The sequence below is a fragment of the Poecilia latipinna genome, unplaced genomic scaffold (genome assembly GCF_001443285.1).
Source record: "Poecilia latipinna isolate Pla-1442-1.1 unplaced genomic scaffold, P_latipinna-1.0 Scaffold968, whole genome shotgun sequence".
In the NCBI taxonomy this organism is placed as follows: Eukaryota; Metazoa; Chordata; class Actinopteri; order Cyprinodontiformes; family Poeciliidae; genus Poecilia; species Poecilia latipinna.
In genome coordinates this window covers 105,952-119,789 of record NW_015113584.1, presented here as the reverse complement: position 1 = coordinate 119,789, position 13,838 = coordinate 105,952, and the positions used below count along the sequence as shown (strand labels likewise).

General features: G+C 36.7%; 1 protein-coding gene across 2 annotated transcripts in view; it reads right to left on the bottom strand.

Moving 5' to 3' along the window:
* The window catches only part of dagla (diacylglycerol lipase, alpha), a 39,958-nt gene that overhangs the window by 24,159 nt on the left and 1,961 nt on the right, over positions 1 to 13,838 (bottom strand). The window lies entirely within an intron of this gene.

Genomic DNA, 13,838 nt, shown 5'->3' with positions numbered 1-13,838 from the left:
AGTGGGGAAAAAAATAAATTGACATAATTATTAATCAGAAGAGAATTCAGGATTTATGATCCATTCTTTTTCTAGTGCACACCTGCACACTTTCCTCTGGGAACTATTTAACACAACATGAAGACACTCAGTTCATACAGTATTTTATGCACTTTACTTAAAAGAAATATAAGTTAGTATATTGGAATATAACAAAATTAATATGCAGTCAGTGGAAAAAGAAAAAAAAAACATTTTCATGAATGTCAATACAGAAAAAAAAAACTAAGTTTTTTTTTTTTCCTGTTTGGCTTCACACAGAACTGTACAGGAACTTATTAAATCCTGTTCAACAAGAGAACAACATTTAAACAATGTCGTTTGCTCATTGAGGTTTGTACCTCATCCTGAAAGTACAGCACTTTCAGGATGAGGTTTGAACCTTGACTGGGCTGCTGTAGATTTATTGCAGGACTTTCTTTCAGATCATTCTTTCATATGATTTTCACGTATCACACCTCATGGTCAATTTAAACGTGTAGTCGTCCCACCACAGATCTTAATTTCTGAGATCAGTAATCTGCTCAAAACACCAGTCAGAGCTGGTCAGACGTGCTGATCATTTAATTAGGCACATTTAATCAGCAGCACCTGGTTTTTACTTTTACTCTTAGATCCTATGGAAGCAGCTAGAGTCACAGCTTCTCCATTGTATTTTGTCATGTGATTTGTAAAACAAGGTCAAATTTAAGTATTTTGAGAACCTGGAACGGATCAGGTTATGTTTGTTATAGTCCGAAGCACAAGGCAATAGAATCAAAAGAGGATGCACTTTTCATCCAACTAGTTCTGGTTTCAAATCATATCTGCAACTGTTTTCACAACTCCAGTATATATCACAACCCTTCAAAGTCTTCATGAGCAAAGAAGAAAAACAATAGTTACTCAATACAACAAAAGTTCTAGTAAGAGTCCTTGCAGCACAAAAGACTGAGTGTGAAAATCAGCTTTTCTCCACACGTCTATTAATAATAAAAGGTGTAGATATGCAGGGACTTGCAGTTTGTGTTAATATCTGTTACTTTCACTTACAATGGTTTTCTGTTGTCAAATCACTGAATTGTCATTGTGCAGAATAACCCTACACCAATATTATCACAAGTGGATTTCTAGCAGTGATTATTAGATTACTGCAAAATATGAATTTGATTTGTTCCACGTTCAATTAGACAAAATTATCTTACCAGGTTAATGTATGGTGGCATTCAAATATATTTTGTCCTTTTAAAACACACAAAAAATATACAACTTATGGAAGCTGGTAAAACGTTAGGAAAATAAACCTATCCCAATTTGTAATGAAATATATGTGCCTTATTAAGCAGCTCTTGCTTTCAATCAACATAAAATTAAAACTCTGAATCATAAAATGTCTGAAAAGGACAGGAAGCAAGCACTCAAAGACATGCTTTGATAACTGTAGATTTTGTTTACATTTAAATGGCGTTTTGACTAAATTCCGAGAGGTTAGAGTCCTTGTCAAACTGCGTTTTGACTAAAGTCCAAAGGGTTGGAGTCCCAGTTGACGGCGTCTCAACTAAAGTTCTACAGCTTTTTATTTCTCTTTCTCACCGTTTACATTTTAATTATGTTTTTTAAATCTCTTTCTCACATGCTGTTTTCATTTTAATTATGTAAAGCACTTTGAAATGCCTTGCTGCTGAAATGTGCTATACAAATAAAATTTGATTGATTTTTGATTGAATTAAAAGCAGCATCTACAAAATATTGTCTTGGCAATATTTATTTTTGTAATCTACCAGGCCTAACATTACAGTGACAAATGCCATTTACAACTCTAAAACATAATGTACTATTTTGATCATGCTAATCGTGTGCTATAATCAATACAAGCCAACTATTTCTCTGCATTTTATTGATTCAGACTCAAACAACATTGGTTCGTATGAGACCAATTTTAGAATGTGCAAATCATAAATCAGTCAATCGCTGCATCACCAAGTTTCATATGAATGGCTGTCATATTAGATTTTGATGTTGGAGATGGTGGAAGACCTCCAACCTTCAATGTCATAATTTCAACTTTAGAGGTCATTCAAATTGACTTTTCCCCAAAAAAAATGGGACACTGACTCCATTGTCTGATTACACCTTGAAATCAAACACAAGTCCAAATTTGAACTGGTCATCAAAAGTACAGAGTTTCCTACAAAAAAATACAAAATAATCCCAAAGCATTCCAGAACACTTGCAGACATTAAACATGTGTTCGGGGCAATAATGTGATAAAATAACGATAGTTTATTTTTCAAAGTTTATTGTGTGTTCCAAATTAGATGTCAGTATTACATTATGCTATGTACTTCATACTGTAATGGTCAATGACAAAGTTGTCTTATTCCATATAGTGAAATGTGTAAACAGCATCATAACTTTTTATATTTCCGTCCAAGTAGTGGCTCAGAGAGGTCAATAAAGCACCAGAATAATCCTTATATTGATAAATCATCAATTTGTGCAGTGATGACAACAAAATCCAGCCAATCGATGATGCAATCAGCTTTGCGCAGTCAGTAATGAGTGTAGGGCTCTTTGAGTCTAATTTCACAGAAGACGACTAATGTCTCAGTGTTCCATCCTCACTAATAGCTGTTGCCTCCTTAGGGGCCTTCCCATCCATCAACCAAGAGGATGTCAGCCTATTAGTGGTGCAGTTTGGCCGCTACTGTTGACATTAGCAGATGCACTTATTGTTCTCGCAAAAGTCAAATGCTTAGATATTATGATGACTTATAAGTGCACAGCAATTTGTTTGTCTTTTCTTTGTGTCGTTGTTTGCTTACAGTAATTCTGCTAAAACTACAAGAAAACCAAAAGGAAATCTGAAATGCATCTGAATGCAGATTTGGGATACTGTTATGAAAAAGGTATACAAAAAAGGTTAAAGGTGCACCCTATTTAGGAAAGCAATTATTAATTAAAAATGATCCATACAGTAACTATTCAAAAGCCCAAGCTTAAATTCAGCGCATTGCAAAAGTATTAATACGACTTAAACTTTTCCACATTTTGGAAAAACTACAAACTTCGGTATCTTTATTGGGTTTTATATGTGACAAAACAAGTGTTATAGAATATAGTGCATAATTATAAAGTTGAAGGAATAGGATACATTGTTTTCAGGATTTTCTTCTTATTTTATTTTACAAATGAAAATCTGAAAAGCATGGTAAGGGTTTGCATTTACCACACATCCATCTTTCGCAAAACCACGTTTTGCAGCAAAATAGATTCAATTCTTTGGTGCAACACCTCTATCACCTACGCACATCTAAAGATTGAAACTTTAACTCATTCTTCTTTGCTAGTCTTAAACCAGATGAGACTAGATAGACGATGTCAGGAAATCTAAAATTTAAAAACTTGCCACAGGTTCTCAGAATGGCCTAGTTAATGTCCAAACACAAATACTTTTAACAGGTCATAAATATATGACCTGAACCATTTCATTGTAGCTGCAATTTCATACTTGGGGTTATTTATCTGTCTTTCACATCAACTCGAAACAGGTTTGCAGACGGTGCAGAAAGAAAGCTCCCACGGCGCATGATTCAGTTAATACTGTATTCCACTTTCTTAAAAATAACACATTTTTACAGTGCACAACTAACAGTTGTCCTGTCAACAGGTTATCTCTCCTGTCCTGTGGATCTGTGTAGCTCCTCCAAAGTTACTATGGGTCTCTTTCGCTATGAAAGTCCCCAGTCTGTTAGTCTATTAGGGTAAAAAATAAAAAATAAAAAATCTTGGTAGGTTTGCAACATTTATAGTTTTTGATGGCTGAATGATACTCAGAGATATTTAAAGCTTTAGATATTGTTTCAGGACCTAACAATGCTTAAGCCCCTTTACAACATCATACGTGATCAGTCTGATGTGTCCCTTAGTCTTCATGATGCCGTTTTCTCACTAATGTTCTCACAAGACAGCTGGATTTATCCTGAGATTACATTGCACACAGGTGGATGCCATGTGCCAATTAAGTGACTTCTGTAGGCTTTTGGTAGCACCAGATTTTATAAAAGGGCAACAGAGAAAACAGAACTTATCACAAAATGAATGCCACGCGTTTTAGATTTCTGTGCAGAAAATAAGTAAAGCTATGAGTCCTTTTCTGTTCATTTTAGCGTAGTTATATTTTATTTTGGTCCACGATATAAAATCAAACAGAAACACACTGAAGTTTCTAGTCCTAATATGACAAAATGTGGCAAAGTTCAAAGGGTAGGAATAATTTTGCAAAGTATTGCAAAATAACTGGTTTAACATTGAGCTTTTACATGTCTTTCCCCCTCCAAAATTCACACACACTTACACGGCGCCTTCAATTAATTATTTGTAGCTTGTTCTCTTCGCAGTCATACCCTGATTAGCATTACAGATGCATGGTGTTCATAGTACATTAAATAAACTTTGACCAGTGAAGTGGCTGTTGAGTCTAACACTCTCCTTGCAACTTAAAGGTGGTAACTCAGCGCCAGAGTTAGATTAGAGTAGATTAGCCAAGAATTTTAAATCTCAGCAAGTTATTTAATTGTGTCTGGTCAGCGGTTCAAGAAGGACAGCTAAGACAGAAGAAGAGATGAGGGAAACTGCAAGCCCGAATTTGCTTTTAAAAAGAGGTTTCTCTAACGCAACAATCCAAGTAAATACTGTTGAAATAAGAATAAGACTATTTAAATTTTTGGATGTCAACGTATATTTTGTTTGCTTTATGATTTGCTCTATGTCCTAAACCCCATTGATACTAAAATGCATTATAATATGTTGAGTGCAGACACAGAAAGAAGAACATGAAGAATAACCTGACCTTACAGCAACATTTGAAAGATCGTGATAGAGAATAAAATACATTGATTATTTCAAAAATAGCACCCAACACTGAATCTTTCTAAAGATGATACTGATCAATAAAACTGAACTGAAAATGGCCAAACACACTTCCAAGTCTGGCTCCCGTTCCACTGAACATGATGTGCCCTCTTCTAAATGTGAAAGAGAATACATTTCAGCAGAGATCCTGTACTCCTGTGCTCCAGTATGCGATACGTACTCCATGATTCGCTCCATGAGTCTCCTTGGTACTGTTCAGTGAAAATTAAAAACCAATTCATTATTGATGCAGTGGGAGTGGGGGAGAAGCTTCCCAATATTAATAATGAGTTGAAGTTTCACTTTGTATTGAGAACCTTCCTCCTCAAGCAGTGAATAAAGCCAGTGTTAAGCCTAAAGCACAGGACACATCTTTCTGTCTGCATAAAAACCCAAATCTAAATGTCCAGAACCTGACCCTCTATGGTATCTCTACTAATCAAGCAAACACTTCCATCCTAAACTGCTGCTCTAGACTCTGCTATGATATGCATTCGGCATGAGTCATCCAAACTAAAACTCCCATCCCGAGTGTCTCCATCTGCAACCAAATGACATATGTGTTTTTTGCTGCATCTGAGCAAATGTTTTGTGCCCCAAACACAGTGTGCTCCTGTGTGCCAGGCCGATTCCCACGTGACTACGTAACAATGAAGCAACAACAATGCCAGGGCTCCCAGTATTTCCTGATGGCTTTGTCCCCGATAGAGATAAACAACGGCAAGGTATGCTGTGGCTTATCTAGACTGTTTGAAAGATGGTTGCATTTGAACATCAAGCAAAAAAAAAAAAAAAAAAAATCTAATTTCTATTTAAACATCTATGTACATCTCTCAGCTGCGTGATGTAAACAGCAAATATGTATGTAGTTCCCATTGCTGCAAAGCATTGCATTGAGAACTCCCCTGCTCTCAGTGCTCAAATATCTACGGAAACACGGCCAAATAGAGCAATAAACCACAGTGCCGAGAGAGCCAATGACACTAGATCGGGATCTAAAACCAGAGGGCCAGCACTGGTTTCCATTCCTTGTTTTGTTCAAAGTAGGTTGATCTGGTATGACTAGCAGCTGGTGTTTTAGTTTCCCACTCCTCCATCTCACACAGCGAGCCTGCTGCAGCAACAGCAGCATCAAGAACAAGCTGTGGCACACAGACTGCTGCTCGCAGCCTCATTATTTTTACCACACTCCCTACCTGTGTAACCTGCTCATCCATCACCTCAATATGCACGGCAAGTAAACACCCAAGCTGTCCATCGAGCATTTCCAAACACGCGGATCTTAGAAACTGGTTTTGAAAACAAACAAACAGCTGACAAATACAAATCCACTATCACAACAGAGACACACGAGTGTGTACTTTGAAGGATGTGGAAGATCAGATGAACAGAAGAGCTTTATAATCTTCTAATCTCAAGACATATGCTTGTTGATTGAGATTATGCTTGTTGCCAAGCATTGCACTCTAATTTCTGTAATAACATGAAAGTAACGCCTAAATCTACATTTCTAATTGTGTGTACTTATGAATGTTTTTATGTACCTCTTAAAACTAAATAGTATTAAAAAATTAAATGTGAGTCAATGCTGCAAAATGATAGTTCCATCACAGACATTTTGACATTTCAATGCCATAAGAAATTGGGTCACCATACAGCTGTGTCTTAAACCAATGTTAAGAGTCCAGTTAACAGTAAGAATGTGGTTCTGGAGTTCGTTTTAAACTGAGTTGTAGCAAAACAAAGTGCGTTGTCATTTCCTTTGGTTTTTGGTGGTGACAATCTTAAATCCAAACATGTAAATTTGGTCGTAGCTGAGGGCTAATAACCCTCACTTATAAAGTACTTATAAGTGTCTATAACTAAAGTGTAAGTTCTTTAGTAGCTTTTGCAAAACTAAAAAAAAAAAAAAAAAATTTAAAATGTACTTGAAAGTCCTTGGCAATGACAGCTTACAATGTCTACTGTTTGCAGTTCTGGTTTCAGGCATTGCTGAAGCATGATTTTGATCCATTTTCCACACAAAATGTCTGTGGAAGATGACAGACATTTCCACAGACATTTGGAGAAATGTCTGTGGAAATGACACAGACATTTCTGGTGTCCGCTTCTGTACTCTGATATCAACTCAGTCTGTAGCTCTTTAATAGGATTTATTTTCTTGAGATTTTGGCTGTGGAGATTTACCAATTCTTTTGGTAGTTTGGGACAATGTGTGTCAAACATCATAATTTTCCATTATTGGGCGTTTTGGCAACGATAAAGTTGAGAGGGGTGAAGAGAGCACTTCCACACATCTTCTCATGTTTCTTGTTAGGTTGTTGAGAAACCTTTTCAAAATTAAAATTAAACTGGTCCAAATTAGGAAAAATGAGGCCGATACGGCTTCTAAATACAGACGGGTTTTAGATATTTTTATGAGTTTTAGTGTGTTTAATTTTATTCAGGCTTTTACTGCTTATTTCCTGAGGTCATTCTACTTTATTACACAAAGTGGGGCAACGTTGTTTTGATTTCTCTGCATGAAATGATGGGGTGTTACAGATATATGGCATGAGTCTCATGTCAATAGGCCACAGGCATGACTTTAACCAGTTCCACACTTCTCTCATTGTGTGTATGCGCTGTTTACTTTGTGCAGCACTGAAGTAACTACATGTGGAATATTTACAGAACATCATAATTAGTTCTTCGCAAAAACTGTGTGGAACAAGTTGCGACTTGAAATGAATGACTAATTGCATTTCTGTCATTTCAAACAGCTGCAAAACCATGTGAACCAGAAACGCAGGGCTAATGCTAATAGAACTTAGTGCTAAACAGTCAAAAGAGATAGACATTGTCCTCAACTTAGCCATAGGGTTAAGTGCAACCACTGTGAGTCAAGTATCACGTGGAGAGAGCCATCCTGTTCATGACCATACACGGCTTACCCACAGGTTGAGAACTTGCCTGCGCTGGTGGGTGTTGTGGATGCAATTTATGCATGTTCCTTTAATACCTTCACAAACGGGCAACTCTTTCAAGTTGTTTAGTAACTGCCAAACAAACAGAGATATAGAAACTCTTGAATACTTCCTGTTTTCTAATCTATTCAAACTTTCATTTTGAAAACGGCTCAAAATTTGAGCTTGCTTCATAAGCCACTTAAAAACTCATGGAGTAGCTTACAATGTCTTGAAACAATCAAATACATAAAGATCGACTGCATATTTTAATAAAACCACAGAAGAGCTGATCACACTTTTCCTGGCTGATTCAGATTTCCAGTTTTTTTTTATTTACTCTGATCTGCAAATTTCTACTTTTTAATTCTTAAGGGCTATAGCACATAAAGTTTTAAATCCAACAGAAAATGAAAGGATTACAAGATTATCCCCATTCATGCACCAAAGCACGTCCCAAGGTTTTTTTTTTTTTTTTTTATGTATTCCCATTGATGTGTCAGAGTAAATCGTCTAGGCTGATGAAAGAGGAAAACCAACTTCTGTGTTTTCAGCATCCAACCTAATGATCACCAATCAGAGAAAATCACCCAATTCTGATCTCTTGTTGATTGATGCATCTCAAAACACATTTTTATCAAGAGAAGTGGTTTCCCAGTATTGCAACCAGCCTATCTTATTGTTATAACAGAACGTTACGACTCTAATTTCTGCTCGAGACGGTAAAGGCAGGCTGAAAATGGCCTGGCATGTTGTCGAGTGCTGGGCAGACAGGCCACTAAGAATCTCTGCAGAAAACGTTGAAGTTATGTTGGTTTGGCATGACTGTATGTGCGCAGAGCTGTCCCAAATCTCTACCTCCTCTGCTCGCTGCCATCCATCCATCTGCTCCAGTCTGTCTCTTTTGTGCCTGGGTCAGAGTTTCACACTGCTCAGATCAAGATTCTCTCCGGCATTTGTCACACTGTTCGCTCTTCTGTTGCTGCCGTCTTTAATTATCCCATCCCTCCCCATTGTGTCACCCCAGAGCGGCTTTCTGTCCATCCTAAAGAATCTCACCCTCTCCTATCTACATCTCACCCTCTTTCTTTCGCATCTTCCTTCTTCCCATCCTCACGCTCGCTCCTACCCACACACTCATTCAGTATTCAATATTTTAGAGGACATTTATGAGCATGAAAGTGAGCATGTGCATCTGCACCATTTTTGGTGCAGAGGAAACCTACATTTCCCCCCACTCTAGCCTTCCCCGACCCCCTCCTCTTCCTTATCTAGCTAATCCAGATTCGGGTTTTGGTTGCGTGCTGCTCATCTTTTTTTAGCCTGAAAGCCATGTGCCACTCACTCCTACTCTCCCTCTGCCTCTTTCTCCATCTTTTTCTCCCACTACCACCCACTCAATCCCTTTCACCTCTTCCCACTCCATTTTCTCTTCCTTCAGTCGATGTGATAGTATGCGCAGCAGAGATTGCATGTGCATGCATAAATGTTGTGTTTGCGTGTATTTGACTGTGCGTCAGGATGGTAACATATGTGGTCTGCCATCCTGTCTGTGCTACACTGCCCACAAACATGCAGGGCTTTATTTGTGATTTTATCTGGTCAAATACCAAGAACAAAAAAAATGCAGCTTTTTCCCCCCTCCATGCAACACTTCACTGCAGCTACAGGTTTTCAGCAGTGTGTTGAATTTTTCATGTCTTATTGATATTTTTCAATGCAGGTGCTCACAGATTTCTGCAATTTACAGATTGTGATATGCAGACAAGCTAAAGACACCAGTTTGGAAAAAAAAGCTATGTGTGCATCATCACTAAAAAGCAGTGTGTAATTACTTGTTTGCAGTAGACATGAGTTGGGATCAAATTCTTACAGAATGACAACCTTGAGTAAAAATACAATAATTTTACAGTATCTTCCCAAAAACAGCAACCAATTGAAATGTAATAAGTTAATAATCTTATCCATAAAATATACCTGAAATTTGATTTTTTTTTTAAAAGGTAAAGAACTAGAATACCTTTAAAAATAAAAAATAAAATTAAAAACCCAGGTGACTCCTCCACTTTCTGTGGTATTTTAATAAAATCTGGCAATTTAAAGCCTAGGTGTGGAATGATAACAAATTGTGTCATACTTGGAGCCAAAACTTTTTAAAACATTGGCATACCTTGACACGGACAACTACTGCATGTCTACTTTCCAGAGTCTCACCCATTCATCGTATTCAAAAGAAATGCAAGTAAAAGAGTACAGAAATGCAAACTAATGGGATATAACAGATGATTTTTAACTAACGCAAATGTGTGCATTTTATTGCTTGTAATTGCTTGTGAATATGTTTCTCTTGTCTGAGATGCACACTGTTTCTGTTCTCTCACCTCTGTACCCTACCGCAGATTTTTAAAAATTTGGTTCGTTTGGGTCATTATAGGGAAAGCATGAAATGCAGTTTGCAGTGTCTTTGAAAAGAGTACAGATTTCTATTCAAATTTTAGGTCAGATTTTCCTAAAATCTGCATCCCTTGGTTAAAGCCATAGCTAGTAGCAAGGATGCTACAAAGGGGTAAAAAACAATAATAATAAATTGCACAAAGAAAAACGCCCAAAAAATGCACATTATCCATAGACGTGCTGAACTAAGTCGTCAATAATTAGAGAAATTATGGAAACACAATAAAAAAAAGCTGGTCAGGGAAACTGACAAGAAAGAGACTGCACAAATTTCCAACAAGTTCTGATTGAAAATGTGAAATACTCTAAATATTAAACATTTTTGGCCCCTGAACTTCAGGTATCAACTGGGAAAAATTAGGACAGACAATTAGCTTAAATCATCAAAACAAATTCCTCTCAGGAAAAAAAAAAGAAGGGCCAAGTCAAGAGTACAGACTTGGATTTAACACAAACAGGCTTTTCTGTTGAGACTAATAAAAGAAAGTTGATGGTTTTGTGCAAGATTAGTCGCATCTGCCCACTTGGAGAAATTCTATTCGAGATCAATGACGTCACATGATTGCCGATAGCATTTCTTTCCCCCAAAACGTTTTGGCAGAGTGTGAATAACGCCATCTGTTTCTCTCATTTAGTAGAGCAAACTAAGGTTTCATTTCATTAGTAAATGATAAAGTCGAGTTAGCCTATGCAGTACTCAATCCCTGAGCCGTATGGAAACTACTTACCTACAAACTCATGAACATGGTATGTTTATATTCCAGCAACAAAAATGATTAAAGATACAAATTTCCTGTTGGAATCAATGTTCAATACCGCCTTTATATTTAATGTTTAAAACCATTCCAATATTGTCTACATGGTCTAAGATATTCCCCATCAAAGTCATGTAAGGTAAGAAAGGACAAAAATGCAAAAACCTTCAAGAAAACCTGAAAAGCAATAGTGATGACTGAAGGTAAAATGTATTAATTCTTGTATTTTAGTTTACAACTCAACAGAAATTTCAAATGGCTTCCGTTTAAAGCACTGACTGCAGCCTGGTGAGTTACAGCTTTACTAATCAGTTGTTATGCAACGGTAGTATATTTAGTTGCATTACACCTGTGCTTACTGACCTACTTATTGATCTAAAAAAATTATTAATCTCTGATCTATGGATGAAACACGACTTCACACACTCAACTATACACCTGCTCAGAGTTAAGGGGGCTCCCGAGAAGAACAAATGAGCCATGATTTCTTTGCATTTGTTTAAGCAGCAAACACAAAAGAACCACTTGAATGGCTGATCTACTGCCTGCTACCTCGTCTTCAGAGCAGGATCAGTCTTTAATTAGCCGAGAAGACAAAAACCCGAGCTTGGTCCTGTTAAATCAGATTAAATTAATGAGCAGTGGCGGGCCGTCAGGGTTTTCAAGGTATTCAGAGAAAAAGCCCCAAGTATACACAGAAATTAAGTAATATTTTATGCAACAATTTTTGACGTAATTTAAAATAGCAAATGACTTCCTTATACAACATAACTGTGTGAAGTGACCGACCTATGTTTCTTTCTGTGTAATTACCACCAGGATCACATCAAATAACAGTGATTCTGATTAAATAATAGTTGTTGATTTTTTAATAGTCTTTCAATTATATTAACAGTGAACCAGATTTTGCTGTTTAATAACCCAAAAGCTGAAAATAATTTGAATCATTACTTTTACTGTTAAAAGTATGCAAATACTTTTACAGTTAAAAGTATGCAAATATCGTATACTTTTGAAGTGAAGTAACCTTTTTACTGTAGCTGAGTGGATTTTTGGAGAAGTGCTTGTTTGAGGCTCTGATTATATTCAGACAAAGGCATATAGCCCAAAACAAGTGATGATTTTAAAATGCTTTTTATTTTGACTTTTATAATAATTGCAAGGAATTCTACAAAATGTTGTCATCACCCATAATGATCAGTCGACATTTCGTTTACTGATTGAAGATATTCTAGCTGAGCTAGAGATGTTTTTTTTTTTTTTGTTGTTTTTTTTTTTTGCCTGAGACTGAGCTGGCGCTATAGTGGAGGAATCCAATCAAATCCAATTCATTGTCAGTTAAAATAGAATACAATACAATTCAGTAAAATAGAAACAGCTTTTATTGTTCCGCAAAGAGGACATTCAGGTGTTACTTGATTTTAAACTTTTCCCTTTTCAACAAAGTGATGCCATAAAAAAAAAAGTTATAATACGCTGCATTAATCCTGATTCATACGCAATTTTCAGGTTTGTAACTGTAAATAATGAACCTGGTTAATAGTCTCAGTTTGGCTCCAAACATTCTGCTGCTGGGAGTAGAAAGCGTGTTCCGAGAGGGCTATGGGGAATGAGAAAATCTTCGAGATCAAGTCTTTTAACTACAGCTGTGTAAAACAGAAAAAAATCAAAATTATAATGACTATAACTTTTGAGAATACACAGACAGATTTTTTTCAGATCCATCCTCAAATTGTTTTGGGGTTTGTTGTTGTTTACTGTTTGTGCTCCGGCCATTTTACTACAGAAAGTGCAGCCTGTTTTAGTTGAACCTGGTTGTTCCCATTTTCTCCCCGTACACAAACACTTGCACAACATTCGTATTGAAGGCTTGCATTCAGTATGTTATTTGTGTATGTTATTCTCTGCTCTGCAGATAACTAGTGAATTTGTTGCCAGTGAACTGGATGAGCGGTTGTGCGCTGAGCTGAACCCACATTTTTTCATGTGTGTTGAACTTAATAAAGTTAGGAAGATTGCTTTAGTTGGAGCTTATAAAGTCACCAGTTCCAACTGTGACCTGCCTGCCTCACTGGTGGTATTGGTGAGGCAGCAGCGTTCCTCAGGAATCGCGCCATTTGGATGGAGATTGCTTAACTGTGAAAGCCACGGTTCGTCACTTTTAATGAGCCACTAGTGAGAAGTGGGAGCTGGTTTGCGGCACAAGAGGAAGTGGCATCTGAAATATCCCCTTGTCAGAAACTGACAAAGCAAGAATATATGCCTTCTTCCCTTACACTGATACGATATAAATTGTGCGGACTGTATGTATTCAGTCCTATATCACTGCATGCTTCCACAACCAAAAATATAACATAAGCTCTCTGTGTAAAGCAACACCAGTAAATTCAACTAGTAGATTGATAAAGAGAGTTAACTGGGTTAATTTTGAGGTCTGACCTGCTAATTACAGGTTTTTAATTCTAAGAACTAACACTTCAAAGCCATCTGCTACGGGTTTTATTGTGGGACATAGTAATTTGATTTCAAGAGAAAAGAAAAAGAATTTACTTTTTTTTTCATTTATACATCAAAGTAAATGACCCTCATATCTTGTTTTTATGAAACTGTATGTGTATGTTGTGTCACTTTTGTAATCTGAAGAGAAGACTTACAATTTTATAAACTGAAACCTCCCAATCATCAAAGGGAACTGATCCAAGGAAAATTAGCGTTTTTGATTGGTGCATCTCTAAAATCAATTGATCTCATC